Here is a 15284-nt window from a genome sequence, read left to right as displayed (position 1 = left end):
CGCTTCACATCCCGTCGAAGGGGAAGTTTCTCTCGATGATATTTCTACCCTCGGTTGCTATTTGTGACCCGCGAGGTCCCTCGTGGCTCACCGAGGAATGCTGCGAGCGGGGGAAGTGGAGCAGATGAAGCCAATTCCCTGAGGTTGCTCAGGAGGTCTGAGCTGCAGCTGGGAATAAAACCCCAGTCATCCGCCACCCCTTGCTTTTAACTACCCTACGAGAATTTCCTCCTAGTGAGCTCCTGATGGAAACCGCGGGGCCAAATGAAGCGGGCAGATTGCAGTCGCTGCTGGAGGATGGCTGCAGCCTCGCTCTGCTCGCTGCTCATTTGGAAAGTTTCCTGCCTCTTCCCCTCCGGTGCTCCACCTTGCCGCGTTGTGGGAGGGGGAAAAAAGAGTTTGAATGACCGTGAAGAGCCCAGATGTTGTGGCACGGGGGGCAAGGAAGCACGAGTGGGCTCCCCGTGATGCACAGAGCTAAAAATAGTGAGCACGGAGCTGCCTCCCCGCAGCTCGGTGGGCACACGTGCCTCTCCAGATGCATCTTCCTCGGAGCGGGGTGCAGGCAGGCGGCTTCGTGGCTTCGTTTCTCGGCGTTTTGATTTCTTTTTTTCTTGTTCTCAGAGTGCCTGCGGGCCCGAGGGGAGCTCAGAGCCCTGTTAGGTCCTCGGCTGGGCGCGAAACGGATGCGTCGCGAGAGACTCTGTAGGTGAATTGAAGATTGACGGGGAGGAAGGCAGCAGCCGCGTGACATAAGGCAGCAATAACCAGCTTTAACGAGGTTCAGATTGTGCAAGGAGTTGGTTTATTAGCTGCTGCGAGCACAGGCAGTGCCCTCAACTCATCCCCTGTCAAAGCAGCACCATCGTGCGCTCGCACGACGTGGTCCGGGGGGTACAGGTCCCTTGGGAGAGCCCGTCCTGGTGGCACAGGACCTGGACAACCTCCCGAAGAGCCCTTGGGACTTTTTGGTGACTTCAGGTCCGGGATAGCGATGGGGAGAGCACACCCAGGCGTTTGGGGGATGTTTTCTTACCTCGTGGGGTGTGCAGGGAGTAGGGAACAAGCGGAGCGAAGCGGCTGCTGCTCCCTGCAGCACGGATCGTAGTAACGTTGCTATGGCCACAAATCTCTCAAATTGCTGCAGCCAATTCACGAATTTCCTTCTTTTTTTTTATTACCTCCTAATATCGAAAACGAGCTGTGCTGCCGGAAACCTCTCCCAAGGAAATCTCCTACTGCCGGAGACGGCGAGAGCCGCGCCGGGGGCTGGGTGCAGGTAACGAGCTGTTGTAGGGGCATGCTGCAAGGAGAAGCTCTAATTTTGGGATGCTTTTGAGGCAGAAGTAATTAATTTAAACACCCAACTGCTCGCTTACATCCCGTGGCTCCCTGTTAATTAGTTAGCCCATCTCCAGGGTGATTGGAGGTGGTCCCGTGGGGGTTGTGTTAGGGCTTTGGGCTTTTGGCTGCGAGCAGGAGGCTCCTAAACACCCCTAATTCCTCTGTCACTGCCTTCGGTGGCCCTGGGCAAATGGTTTAGCTCTTCCTTGCCTTAATTCACTTAATTATTGCCTCCCAGCATCTGCAGGTTCTCATAATTGTGCTGCTGGTTGTGCGTTGAGGCAGTAGCAAAGCAGATCTGTGGTCTTGCACAGGGGGAATCTCCAGCACGTTTCCCAGGCAATCTGCAGCCAAGCAAGCAGCAAAACTCCTCCTAAAACTGGATGCCAGCGGGTGGTGCCGGCGTGACCTCGTTGGCTTGAAATCAAACTTATTGTCATCAGTTTATCGATGTGATGCTCACTGAAACACCTCCTCGGTCCTCGCTGTCTTCAGAATCACGGCTTAGGTTTCACCGTGGTTTGAAATGATGGAGCAAAAGCTTTAGAGCATAAAAAAAACTTGGTATTTCATGATTTTTTTTGCCTATTTGCAGCGCGTGTTGTTTGAGGATCTGTGAGATTTATGGCTGTCTGACGGGATGGAGCATTCCTGCCTGGGAGGGGAAAAGGCAGCGCCCCGCGAGCGTCTGGGTTAAGGGTTTTGAGCTTTTAATGACTGCTGGCTTGTTCTGCTCGGGCTGGTTTGGTTTTGAGGCTGTTGTGGGTCCCTGTGCAGCGTCTTGGGTTTGGGGCCAGCGTCGGGAACAAGAAGCTTTCAGCACAGGGGCTGGGTTCAGCTGCTGGGTGATGGGACGAGCCTCTGAGGCATCCCAATTTGGGGCTGGAGACAGGATCGGACCCAAGGCAGAAGCTGTGTGCCGTGCTCTCACCCCATTTTTTTCCTGTTTGGTTTGCACTTCCTTCTCCCGCGACTTGCGCTCACCATACCAGTGTTTTGAGTTAATTTCTAAGAAAAAAAACACCCCTGTTTCTGCAGCTTCAGAGGCAGGAAATCCTCGTTAACTGCAGCGTGGCTTTATCAGCCCGTTCTCACGCTGGCAGCCTGAGCTTTGCCATCCCCAGTTCCCCTTCCCGTGGCCCAGCAGGCTTGGTGGGGCTGCTTGTAGCTCCGTGAGTGGCTGGAAACATCAAGGCTGTGCTGAACAGGTTTGGACCGCAGAGAAATTTGACAGAAATTTACGGCTGGGGAAGTCCTAAATTCCCCCTTTCCCCACAATTCGCTGTCCTAAATGACTTTTTCTTTTAACCTGTGACCTTTTCTCTTGCTGTTATGTTAGAAAATCACTTTGAAGCGTCCCAAATGTGTGTGAGGATCCTCCCCAGCCTCTCTGGCTGCCTGTAGGAGAGGGCAGAGCATGGAGCCAACTGCGCGTGGCTGCAGGTATTTCCCACCAGAGGTGGATCCCTGCCTCGGGTACAGATAATTCCCTATCATATCACCTAATAATCATAACCACCCGATCTCTATCACCTGGGTAGAGGAGAACGTGCTCCTTCTCGCCCAGGACTCCACTTATTCCTTTCCTCTTTTGCTGGTCACCACCTCAGCACCTCCACTGAACCATCTCCAGTGCCCAGGACTCGGTTCTGCTCTGTGCCCTTAATAAAAAGGCTCTGCTGCTCTCAAATACAGATATTAAATACCTCTGATCCTCCACGTGTGTGTTTGGAGGTGCAAAAATGGGGCAGATTTCTGGGGAAATCTGGCTCCCTTCCTGGGATCAGCGTTCAGCGACCTTATCGCGTGCTCCAGCCCCATCGCCTTTTTCTCGATCGTTCTGAGATTACCTATCTGAAAGTGCCAGAGGGTTATTAATCAGCTCTGAAATCACCACGTTAAATATCTCTAATTATTCTGGGGGCTTCCCAACGAGCAGAAATTGATGCTGAAACCTGCACTTTCTGGCCAAGCTGTGCCGGGGTGCCCAGATCTTGCTCCGTGCCCCTCAGAGAATGAATTTTAGGGGGGACCAAGTGTGGAATAAGGTTTCTGGTCGCAACTCTTGCCTGAAGTTTTTAGAAAAGGGAGAACTTCTGCCAGCCAGGTGGGCCTGGCTCGTGTTGACAGCACAATTTCCCCCCCTGGTTTTGCATTCCTCGTACAACCAAACCTTTTCTCTTCCCCTCCTGCCTCTCCATCACAGCCAGGAGGGTTTTCTCCTCCAGCAGGCAGAGTGAGAGCTTTAGTGATGCTTTCTGACTCTGCTGGGGGCTTTGAGGGGCTGACCTTTCCATCCCTGGGGTCCTGCGGGTCAAACCATTTCCACCTTTATCCTTCCCACCTGCTACATACATAAAACCCCTCCAACACCTGGAAGAAGCCAAAAAAAGCCAGGTGCTGACTGCGCTCCTGCCCTGTCAGAAATAAGCAAAGATCCTGCTTTCGTCTCCCTTAACTCCTCCCATTCTCTGCATTTCCATGTGAGTTTTCTTGGGAAAAATACTCATTTTTTGTTCCCTCTCCTGCAGCAGAACAAGCAGGAAGGGCTGAGCCGCGCCGTCGTCTGCATTACGCAGCGCTGATGCAAATGTGAAGCTAAATTCAAGCTTTAGACGGGAAAAAGCTGTGACTTGGAAGAGCATTAGAGCCGTGTTACATCTACACGGGGCTCTTTAAATCATAAATATCATATATTTTACTGATCCGCAGAGGAAAGCTGCTTACAGTCAGTGGATGGCGGGCAAGGGAATCCACTCCCCACTCCGGATGCCTGGAGCTTTGTAAAGACATTTTCCACAGTCTGCTGCACGCATTGTAGCAAGAGGGCAAACTTCGCTGCTGCTAACTTTGCCCTATTATTCCAATCTTTCACCCCAAAAAACAAAAATCCCGAGGCTCGTTACGCCGTGCCTCCGAGGACGCGAAGTGCCAGCCTTTCCGTGGGGCCAAATTTCCTGAAGATTTGCATTTTAAATGTATTTTTTTTTAAAAAAAAGTGTTTTTAAGGTTGAGGTTGGAATGATACGGCTTCCATCTGGGAGCTATTTTAGTTTAAATTTGCAAAAACGTGCTCTCAAACACACGCGAAAACAGATTGTCCTTCCCCGTGTACAATCTCTCAAGGCGTAGGTATTTTTTTTATGGGTTTAGAGCAAGAGTTACTGGGGCTTTTAATAGAGCATCACCCATAAATTTCCTCTATGGATCATTTGGGGAAGATTAATAGGGGAAATGTGTTGATAGCAAAGAATATGAAGCTCTCCCTGTGCCCAGGTAGCTCAGTAGCCATAAAGTTGCTGGCTGGTTTCGCCTGAAAATGGGATGCACTCTGAGAAATCCCTTATAAAAATCCCCTATAATGTTGGAAATTGAGTGTACCCGCACAGGAGCACACGTGCTCCACCCTAAACACCCGAAGAATTTACCAGCTGGTCCCTGGTCAGGGTGCCACAGGGTTGTGCAGTGTGGGATTCTGTGCAATATGGGATTTTGGGCAATATGGGATTTTGTGCAGCTCGGATACGGGGAATAGATGAAGGTGGTGGGTGATGGGAGGCAGCAAGGTGTCTGGGATTTTTTCCAGGGGCTCCTGGAGACTTTCCAAAGAAAAAAAAAGAGCTCGTGGATGATGCAAAGCCCTGATTATGGAAACGCTGCGTGTCACAAGAAGCGTTTTATCTTCTTGCTCTGATGCCCTGCTGTGATGCAGGATGTTTGAAGAGAATTTGGCTTAAAATGTGCTTGTTAGGGTGCCTTGTGTAAAACTGGTACCTTCACGACAAAAATCGATGTTTTTGTTTGCAAAGAGGTGTTTGGGTGCTGCGGAACTCCTAGGGATGGGTAAAATGGTGAGGTTTTCTTCCAAAGGGCTACAGGGCCTAAATAGGATAACGAAACAAAACAAAAACTGCAGGTAAAGGTGGGTAAGGGGAGGAAAAGAGAGGAAAAAAAACTGTTTTCAGTTGCTTTTGTTTTGTCAGCCAGGAGTTGCGCTTTTGGGGAAGGCTCCAGTGAAAACGGCTCAGCTGCTTTGGAGAACGAGGCTGAGAACAGAGACAGCTCCAACGATTCAAAAGGAAAATAAAGAGGAAAAAAAAAAAAAAGAAAAATAAAAGCACGGTGACCGTTGGCCTTTAAAGCTGCCATGCCCCCACTCCTGGGAGCAGTGATTTGACGTCTGGCAGATGTCTCCTCTTGCAGTTCCCATGAAAATCCACCAAAGTGGAGCCAGCTTGGAAACGTGGAGGAGGAGGGAGAAAAGCTGCATTGCTTAAGCATCGCTGAACACCTCCCTCAAGCTTGTGGATGTTAAAATTAAAGTTATCAGTGAGAGCAAAGACCTGCAGGAGTCCTGGCTGGGAGGAGAAATGTGTGAGAGTCCTAGAAAGATGTGTTTGTCTTAAATTCATAGGCTAATGCTTAAATTTGCCAGTTTTTCGAGTTATTTTCATCTGATGGTCAGTAGAGGAGCAGATGTGTTTTTAAGGATGGTTTTTCCCACTTAATTCATTTCCTTTTGTCCGTAGCAAAAGGAAATGGAGTGTAACACCCAGTGGTAGAGGTGTGGGGTGGGCAGAGGAGGAGGGCATGCCCTGGAGATGCTGCGGGGGCTCGGGGCTGCCCAGCGAGCCCACCCCAGTTCCCAGAACAATTCCCAGTTCCCAGTAGTTCAGGGGCCAGCGGTGCCATCTGTGGGGACTGGGAAATACAAACAAAAAGGATGTTTTCACTTCCCAAAACTGCTTGCATGGAAATATTAGCAGGGCAGCTTATTTAGCTCCGACATCCGTGTGTTAAAATAGACGTGGGAAAAGCTGGAAGAGCAGCGGGGCAGTGCCTGGAGGGGGAAAAAATACATAGGCTTGAAATCCTTACATCTCCCACTGCCTTTGGTGGGTTGAGGGAGGAGAAAACACAAATCCCTTGCACGGAGAGAGGGTGCAGGATGCTGCCGAGGCTGGCGGAGGTGAAATTATGAAACAGGCACGTGCTGGGGTCCACCACTGGAGGAGATTCCCGGGAAGGACTGGCTTTTTTCTCTCTTTGGCCAAGCTTTGGCAGCTCTGGAAGCTGTCCTTCGGCTGAAAGCAGGTAACTGGGCTCACTGGGGGGCACGCAGCCAGGTATTTTCAGGTCAAAATGAGTTTTTCCTCGCCGTTGCCTTCCTCAGAGGTAAGAGTAAGAGGTCCTGACACTCCTTAGGCATCGCCTTATCAGCTCAGTGGGCAGGCTTGGGGACGTGGAAGGAATTTAGGGGGGTTTTAAAGGGTATCTTTGGTCAGTTTGGGATCTCAGTAGTTATTCAGTCTTGGAAAAGAGGACCTCCAAGGGACGCTGGAGCTCCTGAAGTGGGTGCTGGGGACAGCCAGAGCTTGCAGGTGGGCATCTCCAGTGTGTGAGCTGCACGGTGCGTACAGGGCACGGTCCTGCTCGGCTGGAAGGGGATCGATTATCAGCTCGGATCCCTTTTCTTTCTGCTGACTCAGCAGCTTTTAGGGCATCTCAGAGCTGTTTCACCTCCTGTGGTGAGTCCCAGCCCAGACTGGAACAGCCTCTGGAGTTGAGCAGGCTGTAGGAGCTGATCTGCTGCTGGCAGGGTTGGGCTGGGCTTTTGGGAACAAAAAAGTCATTTCCCAGCTCGTTGCTGGGAAATGAATTGTTTTTGTTAGCTTCATAACAAGCTGAGTTTATCCCTGCTCTTCACAAACTTGTTTTAAGTGCACGGCACTAAATGGCACTGGAGGATACTTGACTATAACAATTTGCTCTCCTGACTCCCTCTCTTCCCTATTTTGCTAAATTTGCCCATTTTCTTTTACTGTCCTTTTCAATGTCCAGTGAAAAGCTTTTGCCTTCACCCCTCGCTACCAGAAACATCACAACTTGCTTTCATCTCCCTCTCTCCATGCAATTACAGTTGCACACACCTAAATTTCTGTCCTTGCAGTGCGATCCTAAAATCTTTGCCTTGCCCAGCAGGGTTGAATTTCCCATTTTTTAGGATTTTCTCGCTAAATAGAAAGCGGGTGGCGGATGGCTCCACGTCTTCATCACCTCACCCCTCTGCCCACATCGGTTAGGGTGTTGCACCCTCAGATGATCTCCGCGGGTGTATTTTTGTGTTAGGTTGCTGCTGGAGGAGCCTTGGCGGATATATTCAGCTCCCTTAGCACGGGGGATCGAGCTGAAATAAGGGTGCTGAGAGCAGGTTTCGGATGGCACAATAGAAGGCCGGACAATGCGAGAAATAATGACGGTACGGGCAGAGGAATGGAGGAAAAAAGGGACGTGGATGAGAGCCTCGGAAGGAAAGAAAATAGGGAAGCGAGTGGATATAATTGGAGGGAAAAGGGGAGATGAAAGCAGGTTGTGATGGTTTTGGTACCAAGGGGCGAAGGTAAAAGCTTTTCAGTGGGCACCAAAAGGAACAGCAGAAGAAAATGGCCAAATTCAGCCAAAGAGGGAAGAAAGGAGGGCAGAAGAGCAAACTCTCCTGCCTCGGCCGTGCCCTGCTGAGCCCTTTAATCCCCCTCTGCGTCCTCCTTCGGTCTCCACGCTGGAATTTCCCCCTTCTCCATCACTTTTTGCTCAGGGACGCAGCTTCGCCTTGCCCAGCCGTATTTATTTTCCTTTTCCAAGCGATCCTTGCTCATCCATCGCTGAGCACGGGCGTGCTGAGGCTCTCTGCAGCAGACATCTGCCGCTGGCTTCCCTGCCATGGCCAGCAGCGGTGAGGCTCTGGGATCGAGGCTGGCGGTGCTCAGCAGAATAACCAAGGATGGAGCGACATGAAAAAAGTGAAAGTTCATTTTTTTGGTTTGTTTTCTTAAAAAAAAAAAAAGCAGCAGCAACTCGTGTATCAAAGATTAGAGGGGTCGTTTTCACACTAAATATTTTGATCCCCCCGGATGCCTCCTGGAAATCTGGGAAGACCTCAGCTCGCCGATGGGTAACGCATCAAAGCAGCACTTGCAGATGGCACGGGGGGGTCGTGGGGCTCTGAACCTGTGCCCAGGGAATGGCTACGGCCGTGCTGAGAGGCCGTCTGACCAGCTGCCTCCTTTTGGACGGCTCCTTGCATCAAAGGTGACCTGAAAGGCTTTTAATGCAGTAAAAAAACAACAAAAAAACCCACCTCTATAGCTTAAAAATCCCGAGCGTGGTTCTATGGCTGCTGGTGCGGGGCTGAAAACTCCCTTCTAAGGCTTCCATCTCTGCAGGTCAAATAAATGACCTTCAGAGCATCATTTCTTGCAGAAACCTTCCTAGCAGAGGTGCTTTTGAGGCACCAAATAAAGCTGCCTCAGCCTACGGAGCTTGGGCACCGAGATCCGCAGCCGGCGAGGCTGCCTCCGCCTGCGCCCCGAGCACCAGGCACCCCAGTTCAGCTGCCTCTTACCCAAATCAGGACCTGAATCGGGACGAGGGAGCAGCTCCTCGTGCATTTCCAGCTGAGGTTGGTCACAGGAACTCACTGCTTCGGCCAAAGCAAACTAAATTGCTTTTTAATCGTCGGTAGCGCCGAGTCCAGCAGGACCCCAAGGCGGTGCCTGGACGAAAAGCAGATGCCTGCTGGCTCGGGAATCTTCACAACGCTCCTGCTTTTGCCAGCTCTGTTTGAGGCTTGCCTCTGCCAGCCGGGTCGCATTCCAGCCCTACATCCATCTCCTCCGGGGACGGACCCAGCAGGAGAAAGGCGTTACCTCAGCGTGGCGAAACAAACCCCGCAGGGCTTCGGATGTTCGCGGCGGCTCCTGGGATTGGGGCTGGAGGAGCCGAGCTCCCCACCTCGCTCCTGATGTCCCTGTGATGCTCAGCAGCACCTCCGGGAGCTGTGCCATGGAAATCTCGAGGTTTGAGGTGCTGTCCCATGCCCCTCGAGAGGTTTTTTGGCCTCTGTCCCTCGCCTAGGAGCATGAGCAAAGCGGCGCGTGTCCATCCCGGGCATGGCACATCCCACCTGGGGGACAAAGGTAAAGGAGAGAAACAAACTGGCACCGGGTCTCCTTCAATGCCAAATACCAGTTCTTTAAAGGCTGGGGCTTTTCTTTTTGTGCTTTTCCTTCTTTTTTATTTTTTTTAAACAGCAGCTTGCTCAGGGAGGGACCTTGTGACAGTACCTCTAAAATCCTTCAGCTGCTTGAATCGCTCCAAGGAGCCAGGCAATAAAAGAGCTGGAATAAAACGTATCCCACAATGTCCTTCACTTCTGCTGACAACTGCAGTTTAAATTACTGGTGCAACCTTTTAGCATAGCTAGCTTGTAAAAACTAATAAAAAATAAAATGAAGTCGTAACAGCTCCTTGCCACCGCTTCTCCGAGGGGGAGCAGAGAGCGAAGCTGCCTTTCTTTTCGGCCGAGCTGGAGGAATGTACCAGTACTGCTGCTGATGTTGTTTCCTGATCCCTGGCATTAATGCAGCTTGTAATTTTTACATTTTGTTACACGGTGGTTATGGGAGAAGGGGGCTTTGCTTTTATTGTCGGGTGTTGTTCATCCCATGAGCACCCTAATGTTGTTCAGAGCTTGCATGAGAGTTGCGCTCCGGAGCTGGCAGGGGAGAGGTTGGTTTGGGTGACGCCAATTTGGGCGTCCTATTTCGTGGGGGGCTAAAGGTTTCTTTCTATTTCTTTGTGCTCTGAATTCTTAGGTCCCACATGTCTTGGGTTTCAGGGACCCAGAATAAGTGGGGTCACCGAAAACCTTGCCAGACCTCGGTCAGGGAGCCAGGCAGGGCTGCGGGTGGTGTCGTTCAGCCTCAAAGCGTGGATTTTGTGGGGCACAAGAAAGCAAAATCCTCAGCTGCGGCTGTTGGCTAACATCTTCCCTCGTCGTTTCTGAAGAACTCTGGAAAGGGCTTTGCAATCCGGGGAGGAATCGGGGGTGGAGGGGTCACGGCTCTTGGTTCCCGTTTCTGCAAACATCTCAGAGCCTCGCGCAGCTGGAAACGCGCCACGTCCCGCAGCTTGCCAAGCCCGAAGAGCTCTCTTCGGGGTATGTTTACTTCTTCAGAGCTCAGAGATGCAGGAATTGGGAAGCCTTTTGCCAGCAAACGATGGAGGCAGCTTTTAAAAGCAGCTGCCAGTCCCGTTGCTGGAGCCCAGCACCGAGCTGAGCTGCTCCCGCTCCGCTTTGCTCCCCGCGGGGAGCGCCGGCAGAGCTCGGGCTGCGAGGCTGGAAAGCATTAGTGAAAATAAGGGTGGGAAGAGGGAGATTTGGGAGCTCTGCTCGTGCTCCTCGCCAAAACTACAACCGGCCAGAGCTGTGGAGGAGCCCAGAGGCAGGATGTGGATGGCCCCGACGGGCAGCACCGAACCAAAAGGAGATGCTGCCCGCCGCAGGGGTATCCGCTGCTGAATGGCTGTCCTCAGTAGCTAAAGGTATTGTGTTTTGGGTCAGTTTGCTGTGTGTTTAGCTGCTGAGAGCTGACTTTTTTTGCAGCAGAAGCGTGGCTGAAATGGGATTTGAGCTGGGGAAAAGCCTGGCTGAGGAAATGTTGGGAATTGCTGGGCTCGGGGCTGGAGCTGGAGGGAGAGCTCTCGAACAGCTTGGGCCGGGCGGCTCGCGGTGCTCCCCTTTGACCTTGGCACTTAAGGAATAAAATTGACTTCTTTTTTTTGGTGGGAAACGGTCGAATGGATGTGACTGCAGAGCTTTTGGTTGCCAGGTGCTGTCGGGGAAATGTTTTCTGTTAGGGGAGCTGAGACCTGCGAGCCGCCTTGGAGCTGGCGACCCACATCTCGTCCTGTTCATCTACAAAGAATTGGAAATATCCCTTCTCCGGGCTGTCTGGTGTAGGGAGAGCTATCAGTAGCCGTGCCTGTTTCCTCAGCTGGTGTCCTCCAGGGGTGTCAGTCCCCGGGGAGCACTGGGGCTGCAGGAATCTCTTGTTTTGAAGTGGCCTGGAAGGAGAGTTTTCACCAATTTGCTATTAGGTGGCGTCTCTCGAGGCGATGGGTAATGAGTTTCTTAAATACACGTGGTCTTGTTTCTATTCTTGTATTAAACAGGAGAGGAACCCTCGAGATCAACACTTAGAGGAAGAGGAGAAGAAGAAGAGGAGGAGCTGATGTGATGCCGGACAGCTGCGAGCCAAGAAGCGGTGCAGAAGGTAAGGCGTAAAGGAGCCCTGCAGCACCAGGCTGCGCCGTGCCCGACTTTAAACTGCTTCTCCCCTTGCTGTATTCTAACACCAGAACATCACAGTGGTGTGGTTTTCCAGCACCGTTCTCCCTTCTCACCATACCCATTAAAGTAATGATGAGAGATGGGGAAAGCTTCGAAGAGTTGGGCAGCATCGGGGCAGTGTCACCGTGGAGTCTTGCTCGACCCCGTATATTTTTTGGCCATCCGCTTTCATTCAATCATTTCTTATTTACTCCAAGTCCTCACCAACTGCAGCTGGCAGAGCCGCAGGGGAAGAAGCAGCGTTTCAAGAGGTTCTGATTCCAGCAGTTTAAATTCTGGCTTTAAAAGCAGCACTGGATGCTGCCGATGCTCTGAGCTCGCTCGCTTGATGTCTCCGTGCCTCAGGACCCGAATCCTGGCGCTCAGCAGGGAGGTGAGGATCTGAAACCACGTGCGTGATCTGAAATTTTTTCTTCTTTAGTTTCATTCCTTGAGCAGATTTTTGTCCCAAAAAGCTTTGTAACCAAGGTAGGTTCGCCGTGTAAGGGTTGGTCCATGGGCTGCTGATGCTGGGGTGTGTGGTTGATGGGGGAGCACAGGCAATCACACCGCAGAGGCTGGAGGCTGCTGCCAGCAGCACATTTCTCCTCCACTTTTCCTGTCGCTCCTGTAGTGGAGCCAAAGGATGGGAATTTGGGTCCCTTGCTAAGAAATAGACCCTGGGGTATTGCCAAAACCACTGAAGAAGCTGGGCTTGGGTGAAGGGGAAGTGGCTGGAGCACGGCATCACTTCTGCCTTCAGGTTCGGATCCAGATCCAACTCCTGCTCCTAGGAAAACTTGGCTGAAGTGTCATGGCCCAGACCGCAAGCAGCAGACTGGGTGCTCGCGAGGTCCCGTTTGGCCTTGAACTCTGCAAATCTGTGAAAAAATCACAGCTGCAGCCCTACTGACACAGTTCAAGCCCCTGCTTTGACTTGCTGTCAGAAGATTCCTCCAGGAGCTCCGTGTGTCCTTGTGTGTCGTGCTCGGAGCATCTGCTCTGGGTGTGCTTGGCTTGAGCTGCTTCCAGCAGAGATTTCGCTGCTGGTTTCCTCCAGGAAATGCAGCCCTGCAGGATGGTGCTTAGCTGTGGCAATCGAGCCATAATGGTGCTCGTTTCAGTTCCCTTTTTGTTGTTAAGTTCCCTTCTTGTTTCGTTCGCTGTGTTTTAGCTCTCTGCCTTCCCCCAGCTGCCCGTCTGCGTACATCTGGGGCGGGAGAGGAGGTTCTGCCTTGTTGGAGTGAAAGAGTAAATCCTTTTTGATTTATTCCAGAGCAGCCCTCGAGCTCAGCTCCCGTGAGAGCCTGCTGACTTGCAGTTCAAAAGCTCTCACTTCTTTGAGGCCAGGCTCTGGTCTCCCATCTTGCCTCAAAGTTAAGCTGAAAGAGAAAAATCTTTTCTTCTTTTTTAAAAAAAAAGAGGGGAGAGAAAATAAGCGTGCTGCGTAAGGGAAGCAGCCCTACCTGCAGCAGGAGGGAAAGCCAACATACAGAATTTCGGGTTAAAATCCGGTTGGTTCGCGTCGGCTTTATTTTCAAGGACCTAGCACATTGTTTAGGAAGTGTTTGGCCGGGATAAATACTTCCTTCCCAGGCAGTGCACTTGGCTGGCTGAGATCCAGCCCCTGAGCTGAGCCTACATTAAAGCAGCTTTGGTGTTTAAAGCCCTACACGGCAGTGGTACTTCTGATCCCGAATTTCCTGCAGATCTGCCGATAACGAGGTCTGAGAACTCGGCTCGGGCCGGGTTTTGCACGTGCTCGCTGCCAGCTTTGGTCCTTGCACTGAATTTCACTGCAGGCAGGAGCACAGCTCACCATCACCGACACGTTTTTTTAGGAAGAAACGCAAAAAGGACATCTCAGGGGAACATTTAGACCTCACATCTGCATTTTTTGTTTCTTTCTGCCCGCTGTGAGCCTTTCGAGGTGGAAGCTAAGCTGCTCGGATGCAAGCTCTAGCACGTGTGGCATGCAGTGCAAGCTAAAGTGTGGCTTTCTAATGCTAACATCATCCCGTGGAGCAGTATTAGCTCTGAGCAGCAGTTGTTCATATCAAATAGCCATCTTGACATAGCAGAGGGATGGGTTTTCACCTTAAAATGCCTGATATGCTGGGCATTAGCAGTGAATACGGACTGTGAAGCCCCATATTGATGACAGGCAGTGCACTCGGAGATGCAGACAGCTCTCTGTCATATATAGATGTAAGTACAGTGCAAAATAAGCGTGTTATTATAAAATAAGTGAGTATTATATGCTAGTTGTCTCCCTTAGGACCCTTCTTAGGCTGTATTTATGCAGTCGTTGCTACAACTGTGTTTGCAAGGGCAGAGGTAATAGCCAGAAGACCTTTAATATATGGGACCCTCCTTGGAAAACCTGCTTTTCCCTGAGCAAGGTGACCTTGGCTCTGCTTCTAACGGGGGAAAGCAGCACTGCAGTGGAAAGCAGCTGCTGGTCGGTGCCGTGAAGGCTTGGTCAGATGCCAGCAGAAGATAAAACACAGGTTGGGGCGGTCTGCAGCTCGAACTGCAAGTGGGGTTGTCAGCCTTGCCTTACAAAAATCTGCGTGCTCTTCCCAAGTTGTATATACTGAATATATCCTTGGGAGGTGTGTATTATTATTATTTTTTTTTATTTTTTATTTAAATAACCGGTGATGGTGTGGCACAGTGGGAAGAAAAACAGCTTTCCTGCCTGCCTCCAAGGATCGCAGTGAGCTGGGCAGTGGGTACCAGCTAAGCTAGCCCTTACGCATGGGAAAAACCCCGCATGATGTTTTGCAAGCCATTCTTATCAAGCTTACCATTTTCAGAAACTATTTCAAGGTTTTTTAGTCCGTGGAACACAGGTTTGTGTGCCCTGGAGAACACCCCGGTGTTTCTGCCCCCTTTCAGGAGAAATCCCTGCAGAAAGCTAGCTGCAACTGCAGTCATTTTCTGGCACGGCTGCGTGCAGAAAATCCAGTGGGCTCCAGTTACGACCCCAAGCCAGGTAATGCAGGCTCTTTAGTCCTGTCACCACTTCTCCTGCTCTTACTTCAGCGGAGCAGAACCACACACCGACCTTCTCCCACAACTCCTCATCCTGAGCCAGCGATGAAGTAGGAGAATGTTGTGTTTTTTTTTTCCCCAAATCGAATTTGAAACGCGATTACTGCACCGTTCTTCACCAGCCTCCAACTTAACAACAAAGAAACTTCGCAGAGCACTTGGCAGGAGCCTCTGTACATAATTTAGATCATAATCAGATGCATTAACACATTTCAGATGGATCTCATGGGGGCCGAGAAGACGAGGTGTGCTGGGTAATTTCTTCCCAGATTTCTTTACCTGATTGTTTATGGCGCTGGGGGACTTCATTTGTGGCCCAAATGTCACCAGCAGAATCCTGCTGCTTCGTGCGGCTGCATTCAGAGGAGCTCGGCTCCCGGCTTCAAATCACCTAATTGGCATTAGCGTCAGTCTTTTCGGCTGTGCCTGTGTCATAGGGGGGGAGGACGAGAGGAACAAAAGCAGGGACCCTGTTCTGCAAATTGTTGAATTTCTCCTGTGCCTGAGGCTCGGTGGGAGGAGCAGCGTGCTTCACGCTGAGCACAATCAGCTCCGCTTCCAGAGGGCTGATATCACGGGGGATGCTCTCCCTCCCCACCTTTTCATTTCGGCTGTTATACATAAAGCAGCTCTGATTTTATAAAGCACCCGAAAGCTTTTGGGCACTCCACGCGAGGAGATGATCAGAGATGGCTCACGTCGCTCCGTTGTT

General features: G+C 51.2%; 1 protein-coding gene across 4 annotated transcripts in view; it reads left to right on the top strand.

The window, feature by feature from the left end:
- Nucleotides 1-15284, top strand: part of EXTL3 (exostosin like glycosyltransferase 3) — a 107483-nt gene that overhangs the window by 54978 nt on the left and 37221 nt on the right. For all 4 annotated transcript variants that reach the window (XM_084284727.1, XM_084284726.1, XM_084284728.1 and 1 more), the window contains exon 3: nt 11359-11459. The gene's annotated coding sequence lies outside the window, so the exon portion shown is untranslated. The remainder of the gene's footprint in view (nt 1-11358; nt 11460-15284) is intronic.

This window comes from Netta rufina, assembly GCF_964035555.1.
Source record: "Netta rufina genome assembly, chromosome: 3".
In the NCBI taxonomy this organism is placed as follows: domain Eukaryota; kingdom Metazoa; phylum Chordata; class Aves; order Anseriformes; family Anatidae; genus Netta; species Netta rufina.
Note: the sequence above shows the minus strand (reverse complement) of the source record. Positions and strands in the feature narration are given on the sequence as shown.